This window comes from Felis catus, chromosome C1, assembly GCF_018350175.1.
Source record: "Felis catus isolate Fca126 chromosome C1, F.catus_Fca126_mat1.0, whole genome shotgun sequence".
NCBI lineage: Eukaryota > Metazoa > Chordata > Mammalia > Carnivora > Felidae > Felis > Felis catus.
The window spans coordinates 206,303,432-206,316,906 of record NC_058375.1 but is presented as its reverse complement, the minus strand read 5'-3'; the positions used below and the strand labels follow the sequence as shown (position 1 = coordinate 206,316,906).

General features: G+C 46.4%; 1 protein-coding gene across 4 annotated transcripts in view; it reads right to left on the bottom strand.

Moving 5' to 3' along the window:
* The window catches only part of ACSL3 (acyl-CoA synthetase long chain family member 3), a 75,323-nt gene extending 72,730 nt beyond the window's left edge, over positions 1-2,593 (bottom strand). For 3 of the 4 annotated variants that reach the window (XM_023259728.2, XM_023259729.2, XM_023259727.2), the window contains exon 1: positions 2,456-2,593. The gene's annotated coding sequence lies outside the window, so the exon portion shown is untranslated. The remainder of the gene's footprint in view (positions 1-2,455) is intronic. The other variant, XM_023259730.2, reaches the window with a different exon arrangement.
* Between the last annotated feature and the right edge of the window lie 10,882 nt (positions 2,594-13,475).

Here is a 13,475-nt window from a genome sequence, read left to right as displayed (position 1 = left end):
GGTTACCTTTGATCATTATGATGCTGGCTTATCTAAAGTGAGAAAACCCTGTCACCTTTTTTGGCCTGGCGTTCCTGACAACATCCAAATCCCATCAAGTCCAAAGCTCACCTAAAGATCCTTGGTTCCCAAACGTTCATGTTGGGAGGGGAAATTTTAAGTGTTACAGGAACATTCAGGCCGGGAGGCAGAATGCTTCAAAAAGTTCCCCATCTCATTTTTCTATCTTGCGATGTGAGCTAGAGTACTCTGGGTAGGAACCAACACCGTGAAATGAAAAAGAATGTTATCGTTCAAAAGTTCTCAAACTCTCGCATTATGTACATTTGATTACAGACTCAGAACGCAAGACTGTAAAATCTCACCACATCAGTTCAAAAAACTCCCTCATTTCCATCTCAATCACAATCCTCATTATACTCTTCATTCACACAGCACTTTTCCTTCATTGCACTTCTCATAACCTGTAATTATATATTTATCTGTAGGATGATTTGCTTCATACGTTTCCTCCATGAGGGCAAGGATCACCTCAATTCTGTTCATTGCTATATTTCCAGCACTTACATGGTGCCTAAAATATAACAGGAGTTAAAAGGCTGTAGCTGAGCAATTAATTGAATGAGGAACAGAAGTAGGCATTTAAGCAGGGAAGCACATAAGCAATGAGAAAGATCCTGAGGCTCTAAAATCTGACCCCCCAAACCAGTGGGCATGATTTTCCGCTCATAATTTATCCATCCTTCGTTTCTCCATCCCCTTTTCCTTCCTTCCTTCCTTCCTTCCTTCCTTCCTTCCTTCCTCCCTCCCTCCCTCCCTCCCTCCCTCCCTTCAAGGACATTTTAGACTGAAAAAATATTTCAGCTTTGAATCCCGACCAGACATCTTAATAAATCCAGTAACTGAGACCCAAAGACACCAGGTGACCTGTCACCTGGACCCTGCTCATAAAAGAAGAGACAGCACGAAAAGCCTAAAGAACAAGCCACAGTGACTACAGAAGTCTTAGTCATCCCTAAGGGTCAGAACTGTGCAAGAAGATGCCAGAAAACAAAAGGATGAAGTCTGTGCAACTGACTACCACGTCACCACGCCTCTTCCCCGTAATAACCTTCTAATTCGCTTCAGGAGCCAACTCAGCGACAACCTTCACCTCCCAGGACTAATCTGGGGAAACAAACAAGGTTGCAGTGGTCATGAAAGGTCTTCAAACTACAGCTCTCCAGGGCCCGCCCCCCCAAAAAATCCACCGTGGCAACAATTCAGCCAGCCACCAAAGAGAGGCAGCATAATATAGTGGTTAGATTCAAGAGCTCTGGAGTTCTGGACAGCCTAGTCTGAATCCCAGCTTCTCTTACTTGCTGTGATCTGGGGCAAGTTGTGTGTCCAAACTGCGGTTTCTCTAGTTGTAAAATGGGAATGAGCACCACAACAGAGGGCTGTTAACTGTGTGAAGATACCACGTCTAATGCACTTTGTACAGAGCCCGGCATGTAATAAACTCTCAATAAATTGTCAACTATTTGTCACTGTATTCAGCCGTAATCGCTTTCGCAAGGCCTATTCCCTCTCTAGCTGCCATATAATTTTAAAGACGTTGTTCTACCCTTTCCATGTTGGAGGGGCCATACATACAATAGCTTAGAGCACATTTTCTAAATCCAGACCGGGGGAACCAGTTAAATGTCGCTGCGTCTCAGGTGGCTCACCTATGGAGCGGGCCCGATAACTACTCCCCCGCAGGACTGCTGATAACGAGCACCACCTCAGCTTTACACATTCTATTACTGGATGTGTAATTAAAACGCACTTACGGAAAAGTAAACCTGCAACTCTCAACCCCAACCATCGGCCAACCGTGGCCCCACCAGCCAGGGGGCCAGAACAAATGCCAAGGTCGACCCCGCTCACCCACCCAATTTCTGCCCCCAGCCGGCAGCAACAGACACCCCCGCGCGTCCCTCCATCAGGGTTTCCCGCAATCGCAAGGCTATATCCTCGCAGGGACCGCGTCAAGGCCCACCCAAAGGAAGATGCCAGCACCTCCCCCCCCACCCCCCACTGCCCGCCAAGCCGCCCGCCCCTACAGAGCCGGGAAAGACCCAGGGCATCCTTCCTCCCCCGGACTGCGCGGACGCCCGCGCTGCGGTTCCCCCAGCTCACGTGAGCCCTTCGGCCCAGGCCCCACGTCACCCGCTTCCCGGACCCCACGGCGGCGCCTCCCACCCTGCCCGGCTGCCTCCCCCACTACGCCGCGGGCCGCCACGCGACCCCGCGGCCGCCTGCGCGCCCACCCCCGGGGCCCGGCTCCGCGGCCTCGTCGGGCACCCGGGGCCCCCCGGGCCGCTCGCGTCCCACCTCCAAGCCCGGGAGGCTCTCGGGCCCAGCCCGGCCGCACGCCGAGGCCGCGCCGCCGACCGGCCCCCGCCGCTCCCACAACGGGCGCCGCACTCACCGCGACGCAGGAGCCCCCGTTCTTCCAGCCTCGGGCCCGCGCAGGCCTGGCTGCGCCCCAGAGAATTCACGCCCCGTGCCGCCTCCTGGGGACCCCGGCGCAGCCGCCGCGCCCGCACTGCGAGAGGACGACCTTCGGCTACCCCGGCCGCAGCCGCCGCCGCCGCCACCGCCACCGCCACCGCCACCGCCTCGTCCCAGCCCCGGCCGCGGCGACACACGCAGCGTCGCTCGCAGGCGCCGGCAGACCAGCGTCTGTTGAGCCGAACCGCCCGGGACGCGCACCCCCGGCCGGCGCTCGTTGCATATGCAGAGAGGCCGCCGCCCATTGGCCCGCGGGCGGTGGCGCGTGCGGGGCTGGGCCTATCGAATTCCGGCCGGGGAGCGCGGCGCGGTCGGCCCGGGGCGGGACGAGGTTACTACGGGTCATTCGGCGGAGCCGCCGCGGACGGGACCCAGCCGCCACCGGCGCGGGGCGGGGACCCGGTCGGCGGGAGGGATCGGACCGCAGCGGCGGGGGAGAGGGGAGGCGGGCTCTGCGGCCGAGACGTGGGCGGAGGACAGGCGGGTCCAGCGGGGTCTGCAGTAGGGCCGCCCCCTCAGGGGGAAAAGACCGCCCCTCCCCAAAAAAAGAACTGGAAATGCACTGTTGCTGCTGTGGTGTTTAAATCTTAACATCGACCATGCGATGATACGCGTATTCTTTTCACGCTTAAGCGCATCACTATCCTTTTCTTCTTGCACACGTTTTTGGCAAATTTTGTAAAATAAAATGATTTCCGGAAATAATCGGAAGCGAGAGGGGCTCCTTTATTATTTCTCTTGTTTTGGCCCCACTTAACCCGGTAAATAGCCCATCAAGATTTGATTGTTTTCAAGGGATAAAGTTTATTCCACATTATTGTTTTTAGACATTCTTCTTTTGCATCCAGAAGTGTTTCTGTATTTTAAAGAGTTTGTCGTTATATCTCATTTTAAACACTGCAAAGCAAAAAGGACAGGAGTGCAGGTACACTGCCTCCCCACAAGCAAACAAATGCAAACCAAAACACAAATGACTAACACAAAAACTACAGTGCTCTGAAAAAAAAGATGCCTTTCGTTACCCACTAGTAGGAGGGTTGGGCTTTTTTTTTTTTAACCCAACAAAATATTTAATTGGTCTGGGAACAAAGTTATAACAGTAAGTCAGATGTGATACCACAGGAAATAAAACTGATTTGGAGGGTTTTATTTTTTTTATTTTTTTATTTTTAGTGAAGGAGCTAGAAATAGCTACTTGAATAGTAAATCTCCCCGCTATGCAAAACTTTTCTTTAAGTAGGTGAAAGGTGACGTTTCTGAGCCAGCTGGAGGCTAAAAGCAAGGGCGCACTTCCCAAGAGAATCTCTAAAATCAGCGAAGCAGTCTGAACTTGAACTCGGTGGAGCGTTGATGCACACAGCAAAGAAGGCTCTCTCACCTTGGGCCCCAGGCCAATTTAGCTACCTAAAGGAATGGCTACCTGATCAGGCAACCTGTTCTTCCACTAGGAAATATGTTCAGTTGCTGCTAGTCTATAGAAATGCTATCAAAGGATGGACTCTGGGGACGCCTGGGTGGCTCAGTCGGTTAAGCGTCCGACTTCGGCTCAGGTCATGATTTCACAGTTTCATGGGTTCGAGCCCCACCTCAGGCTCTCTCTCTGTCTCTCCCTCCCTCCCCTGCTCTTACTCTCTCTGTCTCTCTCAAAATAAACTTAAAAATAGTTATTTTAAAAAAAGTTTTCAGTCTATTTTTATTTTTATCTAGAGCTTTTGAGAGTTATAGGATTTGCCTTCGCTCTCCTTCCTTTCAGAAAAATTCAATTCAGAAACTATAACGGCCAACTAAATGAAAGCATCCAACAGTACCTTTTATAGCTTTGTTATTTTTCCAAATTACAGGGGAATCCAGGGAGATGTCTTTGTAATTCTCAAGAACACTTAATGATCTGTTTTATTTGAAGGGTCGCAGAAATAGTCTGTGACCGCCTGGCTAACTACCGCTAACATTTTCCATAATCATTATAATGTAAAACCAGGGCCAGCTGATGTTCAAAAGTGTAACAGAAGCCTTTTTTGTTCTTTCATTTCTGGGGATTGAGAAGGGGTGGGAGGAGCTGAGGTAGCACGGGATACTATAGGTTTGAGTTAGATGGTTCTGGCTCCAAGGATCAGAACAATCAACAAAAAACGATGACCTTTATTTGCGTCACATAAAGATTACTCCAGAGGCAGGGCAAGTCCGAGATGAGTCCAGAGACTCTGCCCTGTCACTGAGGATCAGAGCTTTTACCACCTTTCACTGTCAGTCTCAGCAGATCGGCTTCATCACAGATGGCAGCCACAGTGTCAAGTGTCACATGAAAACACAACAGCAACTGGCCCAAACCTAGAGGCATGTTCCCTAAGGCCATTTCTTATTAAGGTGGAAACCCTTCATCAGAAGGCTCGGACAGACCGCTCCTCAAGTCCCATTGGCTGGAATTAGGTCACATGTTCATAGCCTAGCCACAAGGGAGGCTGGGAACGGTTGGCCTTCCCGGCCTCCCTAATGGGAGGCAGGCACTGTCAACGTGGAAGCAGACAGGGAACGAATAAATGTGGGAAGGCCCCCAGTATCTGCCACAGATATCACCTGAAAGTACTTCTCTCTGACACAAAGTGCTAAAACAATAAAACCATCTATTAGCTCGCTTAAAATGGCCAGAGGAAAGCCCTTCCGGGGTTGCTTCAAAGGCTCAGTCGGTGTTATCGAGAGCCTAGCTTCTTCTTTCTCTGCGTTCTGCCAAGCTCAGTGTTTATGTTCTTTCCCTTCATGATTTTGCTAGCAAGTGAAATGATCTGATAAACTGAGCCCCCTGACAGATCACCTACCAGGGCTGGGAAAGGACAGTCTAGCAGCTGGACACAGCATCATTTGACCTCCAGTTCAAACTATAAGAAGGGCACTGTGAAGGACAGGGCCCACCCCAAAAGAGGATCATCCTCAAGCTGGCTCTTTAGTACTGTCTTTTAAGGGACCTTTAAGAGTTTTATCAGGCGGGGCATGCCCAGTTGGCTCCTTTGGTAGACCAGGCAGCACTTGATCTCAGAGCCATGAGGTTAAGCCCCCCCATTCTGCTTACCTTTTTTTCTTCTTTCTTTCTTTGAAGGAGGTTTTTTTAAATTTTTTAAATTTTATTTATTTTTAAAAATTTTTGTTAACATTTATTTATTTTTTGAGAGACAGAGCACGAGCGGGAGAGGGGCAGAGAGAAAGGGAGACACAGATTCCGAAGCAGGCCCCAGACTGAGCAGTCAGCACAGAGCCAGACACAGAGCTCGAACTCAGTAAGTGCGAGATCGTGACCTGAGCCGAAGTCAGATGCTTAACCGACTGAGCCGCCCAAGCATCCCTCTGCTTACTTTTTTAAAAAAGAGTTTTATCGGGCAGTACTTACCGGGGAGGAAGTAGTATGATACGACCCGTGGATCCCGTAGTCACATGCCCATCATTGCTACTCTGCCATAAAATGGGTCCCTTAGTAGCAGACAAATGTTATGCAAGATTCCATGATGGCAAATCAGGCACTCTGTGAGCCAAGACTCAGTGGGCAGGATTGGCAAATCCATACAAAGATTTTGTAGCAGCCCCAGTAAAGACAAATAATTGCCCTACACACTGGTAGAGAGAAAGCCCTGAGGTAGAGATTCACAGGTGCCATCAGCATATACTGGACATATGAGTGATAAGATATGTGCAGGGCACCAACACATCTGCTACAAGTGGGCAATCAATTGTGTCTACCATTTATCTTTTTGTTGGGGGGGGGGGGGAATGGAATGTATTTCAAGGAATTTTCCAGTTACTGAATTTCAAGGAAAGAATCAGGAGAATTCTAAGAGGTCCTGTGTGTCCAAATCCTGTGGTCCTGTCTTTCTAGAAAGCCCTTTGTAACATAGGCATCAGATTCAGGAGGAAAGTGCATGGTGATCATGACGTAAGATATCACAGTGGGATACCCTCCTATCCACTCTATATAAAGACCTCTAGGGATTGAGATTCTTAATGTCAGTGTCCTCAATGACACTAGATTGCATAAACACTCTTATCAGTATGAATCTATTCCCAGCCCTACCCATCAGAATTCCATAAAAATAAGCTAATGTTAATTATCTTTATATATATATATATGTTTATTTATTTTGAGAGAGAGAGAAAGAGAGCATGAGCAGGGGAGGGGCAGGGAAAAAGGGAGAGAGAGAATCCCAAGCAGGCACTGCTCTGTCAGCACAGAGCCCGATGAAGGGCTCAGTCTCATGAACCATGAGATCATGACCTGAGCCAAAATCAAGAGTCAGACGCTTAACTAACTGAGCCACCCAGACACCCCTAATTAGCTTTTGAAAGTAACAACACATACTTTCTCATACCAAGTTCATTTTGATTAAGGATAATTTCCAATTAAGGAAGTGAACATTTTTTTTAAACATGTATTCATTTTTGAGAGCGCACAAGTGGGGGAGGGGCAGGGAGAGGGGGACAGAAGATCCGAAGTGGACTCTGTGCTGACAGGCTGACAGCAGCAAGATCAATGTGGGGCTCGAACTCACTAACTGCAAGATCATAACCTGAGTTGAAGTGACACTTAACCCGACTGAGCCACCCAGGTGCCCCTAAGGCAGTGAAATTTATTAGCTACACATTTGTCTGTGTCTTAAAGTCTCTTTAAATCCACTGTTGGGCTTGTTTGCTGCTCTATGTGGGAGTCTCTACATATATAGAGTCTTATAATATCTTCATTAAACTTTATAATTTTTCAATTCATTTGAATATAGACATAAAGAACTCTGAATTCAGGAAGTTATAGTAAACTCTCCAAAATAGTTGGTTTTCTAGTATTTTTTAAAGGTATTCTGGAATAGAGACTTGATATGTTTGATTAAAAAGAGATAACTGAGACATAGCAGTTAGAATTAAGTTTGACTGTATGTAACTGAGAATGCAAAATAATAGTGGCTGAAGCATACAAGGACTTTAATTCCACCGAAAAGGAGTATGGAAACTCCATGTAATCATCAGGGACCCAAGATGATTCTCTCTTTCTGCTATTATTCCTCATGTGTGGCTTTTTCATGTGTGACTTCCCTACTCAAGGTCATAAAATAGCTGCCAGTGACTTCCCTACTCAAGGTCATAAACTAGCTGCCAGAGCTCCCGCCATCACATCTGCCTTCCAGGCATCAGGAACAAAGAAAAGAAGATTGTAAAAGGCATGCAACTCCCAGTAAGTCTCTTTAGGCAATTAAAAGAATTATGAAATTGTTTTTCCATTTTCCATTTTTTGGTTTTTCCATTTTCTGGTCAACATGCCATTGACCAGAATAGACTGGGATGTGAAATCTCCCAGAAGCACACATTACCATCCTAAATGAAATCATGCTTCTGTTACTAACCATGAAGGGAAGTTATTGGGTAAGTTATTGGGTAAGGGAAGTTATTGGGTAAGCAACCTACAGTCTGCCCCCCCCCCTTGATAAAGATGGGGCAGTTGATGGAAACCGTAATATGTTGAGCACTGAAATACATGCCTTTATTTTATTTTATTTTATTTTATTTTATTTTATTTTATTTTATTGGTTTATTTATTTATTTTGAGAGAGAGAGAGAGAGAGAGAGAGAGAGAGAGAAAGCAGGTGAAGGGCAGAGAGAAGGAAAGACAGAATCTCAAAAAGGCTCCATGCCATCAGCACAGAGCCCAATGTGGGGCTTGAACTCACTGTGAGATCATGACCTGATCTGAGATCAAGAGTTGGACACTTAACTGACTGAGCCACTCAGGTTCCCCTGAAATACATGCCTTTAACACGACGTTGTTCAAGTTTTCCTAGGGCCAACGAAAGTGCTCCTGTTCATTTCTCCCTTTGATTTAGAAGTTTGTGACAATAGAGGGCAACTGTTCTACATTTTTCTGACAAAGAGCTTTCGTATAATTGTGAGGTTATGTGTCCTTTCTCTTCTTGGGAACCATCGGTCTTAATTTTCTTCACAGTTCCTTACTGAACTTCATGCTTTCATCCTTTCTGCTTCTTTTTTCTGGACCTGCTATAGTTTCTTTATATCATTATAAAATGTTTGGAAGCCAAGCTGGGATTCAATGCTCTAATTAATTGCACATTAGTTCAAGATATTTCTGTGCCACTAGGTGACAGGTACTGTGACAGATGCTGCAAATCTAGCACTTATCAAGACAGAAAAGGTCCTGACCCTTAAGGAGTTCATATTCTAAGATAGGATCACTATAATAAATAAATAAAAATAGTGAAACAAGATAATTACAGAGTCAAAGACGCTCGTTAGACCTTAGGATAACTGGAAGAAAGGAAGAACAGAGACACTTTTGGATAGAGAAGTCAGCGATGACAACTCAGAGAGGTGACACTGCAGCCCTGATGAGGAACTGGCTGAGAGTTTTGGCAGGAAAATCATCTTCCCGCTCTAGAGAGCTTTTCCCAGAGCCTAGGGACATATGCTTGTATCACGTGAACTTGACCTGGCCTTTTTAGGAATCCTGCCCAGTTTGCAGAATCAATAAATGTAAAGAGGACCACAGTCCTATCATCTAAAGCTTCATTAGATCTTGCTTTGTCATTTAAGGCATTTAATTTAAATGTCAAGTGCTCTGTGAAGCTCCCAAGCAAAATGACGCGTCCCATTTTCTGTGCTTTGTTTGTGCCATTGGGTTATTGGTTAGGCCTCTTTAGGTTCCAAAGAATAGGAAACGGAAATTAAACTTGCTTAAGCAAATGGCATTTATTGGCTTACAAAATTGAAGGGAGTTTATCTACCCGTAGGGACAGCTTGATAAGGAGCTCGAAAGAAATCAGAAAGTGCAATTTGGACTCTCTCTCCGTTCTGCAGGTCGGCTTCCTTTGGTGCGGGTGTTTGAAACCACCCCCCCCCCCCCCCCCGGAAGTAAGACGGCTGGAGGCCCTTGCCTGCTCGGAGCCCACAGGAAACTCAGGGTCTCTTCCCAGAAATCTCTTTTCCGCTTGAGCTTCTGGGCGTCCCTCCCTGCCCAATCTGCGTGCCCGGAACACCCCGCTCGGTCCCGACCTGATTGACTTGCTCCCCCCTGGGACGTGAGAGTGGGGTTCAGGAATCCACACCCCAAAGGCACTGAGGCAGTGTGGTGGAAAGGCAGACGTAGCTCTTCCCCAGGGAAATCAGAGCGCGTCACTAGTCAAGGTGAAAGGAAACAAGGACATCAGATGGCACCACCATGAGCTCTTGTGCTGTCTCGAGGCCAGTTGTGTCTTTCTCTTCCTCTGATTCCGTGCTGAGCTGTTCGACACGAAACGTTATTTCGCCTGTGACGGCTTTCGTTTATCTTAATGTTCATTCTTTCTATGAATGCTACTGAATTCATACTTATACGTTTCAATCCACATTTAACTGACCATTTCGCAGGCCTTCTAAGCCCTTCCAGTCTGCTCAACCTGGGAGCTCGTAAGACATGAGGAATCTCAAGCCCAGACTTACTAACACCGGATGTTCATTTTAACAAGATTGTTCAGGTCATTCATAGACACATTAAAAATTGAGAATCACTGGTCTCCGGGTCTAACTAGCGCCATCCACTGGAAATCTAATGGAAGCCACATATGTGATTTCATATTTTCTAGTAACCACACTTAAAAAGTTCGAAGAAGGGGAGCCTGGGTGGCTCAGTCGGTTAAGCGTCCGACTTCAGCCAGGTCACGATCTCGCGGTCCGTGAGTTCGAGCCCCGCGTCGGGCTCTGGGCTGATGGCTCGGAGCCTGGAGCCTGCTTCCGGTTCTGTGTCTCCCTCTCTCTCTGCCCCTCCCCCGTTCATGCTCTGTCTCTCTCTGTCTCAAAAATAAATAAACGTTGAAAAAAATTAAAAAAAAAAAAGTTCGAAGAAAAGAGCCAAATTCATTTTAGTAATATATTTCATGTGACTCAACATATCCCGAATATCATCATTTCAGCGTATAATCAATATAAAAAATATTAATGAAAAACTATTAGAGGGTGCTCTTTTAACCTGGGTATGTATACATATTTATATTTATATTTTATACATACAGTATACCTCAGTTTGGACTAACCCCCTCCAAGTGCTCAATAGCCACATATGGTTAGTGGTTACCATATTGATCACCCCAGCTCTAGACTGTAAGATGCATGAAAACAACAGATGGCGTGTGTTTCACTCTCCACTGTATCCCAGCGCCTAGTCCAGTGCCTGACAGGTAGGAAGCACTCACTAAATGCTTGTTGAATTCATAAATTGACAGGAGAGATGTTTAAAACATTTAACCAGCACAGCAAAAGCACTGACCAAAGAGTATAGGTCCCCCGTACCAGTCACAATTGACACAGGGCGTCGCAACCATAACTGCGACATCGGTGAGGGCAGACATAGCACCAGCCAAGAGTACGTGCCCGGGTCCAATCCCTTCGTATCTCAAATGAGGACACAGAGTCCAGACAGGTAAGTGATTTGTGCACAGTCACCCGTTCTTTATGCACAAAGCTAGGATTGGATATTCAGGTCTCAACTTCCAACCCAGAAAGCCTTCCACTAAATTCATTCATTAGGGAGAACCTATGTGTGCAGAATCACCCTGGGGGGGGGGAGGGGGGGACAGCAGGAGAAGAAACAAAGAGGAATGATATTCCTGTGCATCGGAGGACACCCCAGCTGACTAAGATCATTTTCTTTTTCAGTGGACCAGAAACCTCAACTCCAGCTGATTTAAATAAAAAAGGCATGTATTCAGTCACGTAATTGGAGCCCTGGAGGTAGAGTTTCCTTCTGGTGCAACTTCATCTAGACTCCCTTGTCATCAGGCTCCTCTGTATTTCTGCCCCTCTGGGCTTGTCTTTCTTCATGGGTTGACTTCACCAGACGGGTAACCCCTAGCTCTGAACTACCCTTCCTCAAATCGCCAAATTAAGCCCGAGGAAAAAAATAGCTATCTTTTTCAGAAATCCTGGGAAACATCTTCTTGCATTGTGTTGACTGTGATAAGACTAATCTGCTATCCTTACCTCAAAAACAGCTATGTGTGCAGAGAGATAAAATATTCTTGCTCAAGGTAGTCAGGGCCTGTCCCCAGAGCTGAGAGTGGGGCCACCAGGGGTAGGCGGCAGGTAGGCTTGAGGTGAGGAAGAAGTTGGAGTAAACTTACTTTACACTGGGTAGAGAATGCTGGTGTGCAAAACACAGCAATGCCCACTCCTGAACTTGTGTTGTTGTTGTTGTTGTTTAATGTTTATTTATTTTTGAGAGAGAGAGCGGGGGAGGAGCAAAGAGAGAGGAAGACACAGAATCTGAAGCGGGCTCCGGGCTCTGAGCTGGCAGCATGCAGCCCAACTTGGGGCTCGAACTTATGAACCATGAGATCATGTCCTGAGCTGAAGCCAGCCGTTCAACCGACGGGGCCACCCAGGTGCCCCAAGAACCTATGTTTTTTAATTAAATTACCCTACCTTCAAAAAGGTACAAGTCAATCTGAAATATCCCTTTTCTCCTCTCTCGTCTTTCTCTCTCCTCCCTTTTTCTTTCCTTTCTTCTTCCCTTTCCATTCTCTTAAAGGTGGAAACATCAGGCAGACAGAATCGAGAGCTATGGGCAAAATCAAAACAGAGAAGTCATTTCAGGGTTTCCTTTTTCTCCTTCAGATCTTGACTTGAAAACCTTTATTATTTCTATTTGTCTTACTATTATAAACACAGTTTTAGTCTAGAAATTTGTCATGAAGACCATGTACCTGACTTCAAAAAAAAAAAATCTACACGTGAAAATTGTTCATTTACATCTTGCTTATTTTATTTATTTATTTATTTACTTATTTATTTATTTATTTTTACATCTTGCTTAGTTTATTCCTGGTTACACTAAATCTCTAATGACTTTGAAAACATTCCTGGACTCCGTGAACAAATACGAAAACATTTTATGTGTTTTATATTTTATCTGTTTTATATACTTTCTATGTAATTTCTAAACCACCACACCCTGGTATTGATTACATCACACCTTGCTCAAGAGGGTATTTCTTTTAAATTTTTTTTTTAATGTTTTATTTATTTTTGAGACAGAGAGAGACAGAGCATGAACAGGGGAGGGTCAGCGAGAGGGAGGCACAGAATCTGAAACAGGCTCCAGGCTCTGAGCTGTCAGCACAGAGCCCGACGCGGGGCTCGAACTCACGGACCGCAAGATCATGACCTGAGCCGAAGTCGGACGCTTAACCGACTGAGCCACCCAGGCGCCCCAAGAGGGTATTTCTTAAACGAACACACATTGCTGAAAATACCAAAGGTTAAGAGCACAGTGAGGGCACCTAATTTATTTAGGAAAGCCTTCCCATGACTTTAATACCTTGTTGCTCAAAATGTGTTCCCATGGTCAGGCAACATGAACTTCACCCAGGAATTTAGTCGAAATGCAGCCTCTCCAGCCCTTCCCCAGATCTACTGAATCAGAATCTGCATTGTAACATAACAAGATCCCTAGCTGATTCCTGTGAGTCTGAGAAGTACTGATTCACCATTGGTGTCAGCTTGTCTACACCAGCTAGAGATATGCTGGCCACTGAGACGAGCCAGGCATTGAAAGGAGAAAAAAAAAACCACAGGCCCAGAGACCCAATAGAGCGTCTCCAATTTCTAGTGCCTGGGCACTTAAGTAATCGGTATGCCAAACGTGGGGCTTGAACTCATGACCGCAAGATCAGCGGTCACGTGCCCTACCGACTGAGGCAGCCAGGTGCCCCATCCAACATAATGCTTCTTATTGTTGCTATCAAAGCAGCTCTGAAAAATGGTAGTTTCCCTCAATACTTCAGGCTATAACAAAGACCTCGCTCTCTCCCTCTCTCTCTCTCTCAAAAATAAATAAAAACATTATTTAAAAAAAAAAGCCACCACTTCCCTTTGAGAACGGGCTCCTCGCCATCCTGTGCGTTGTGTTTCTGGTGACCAAG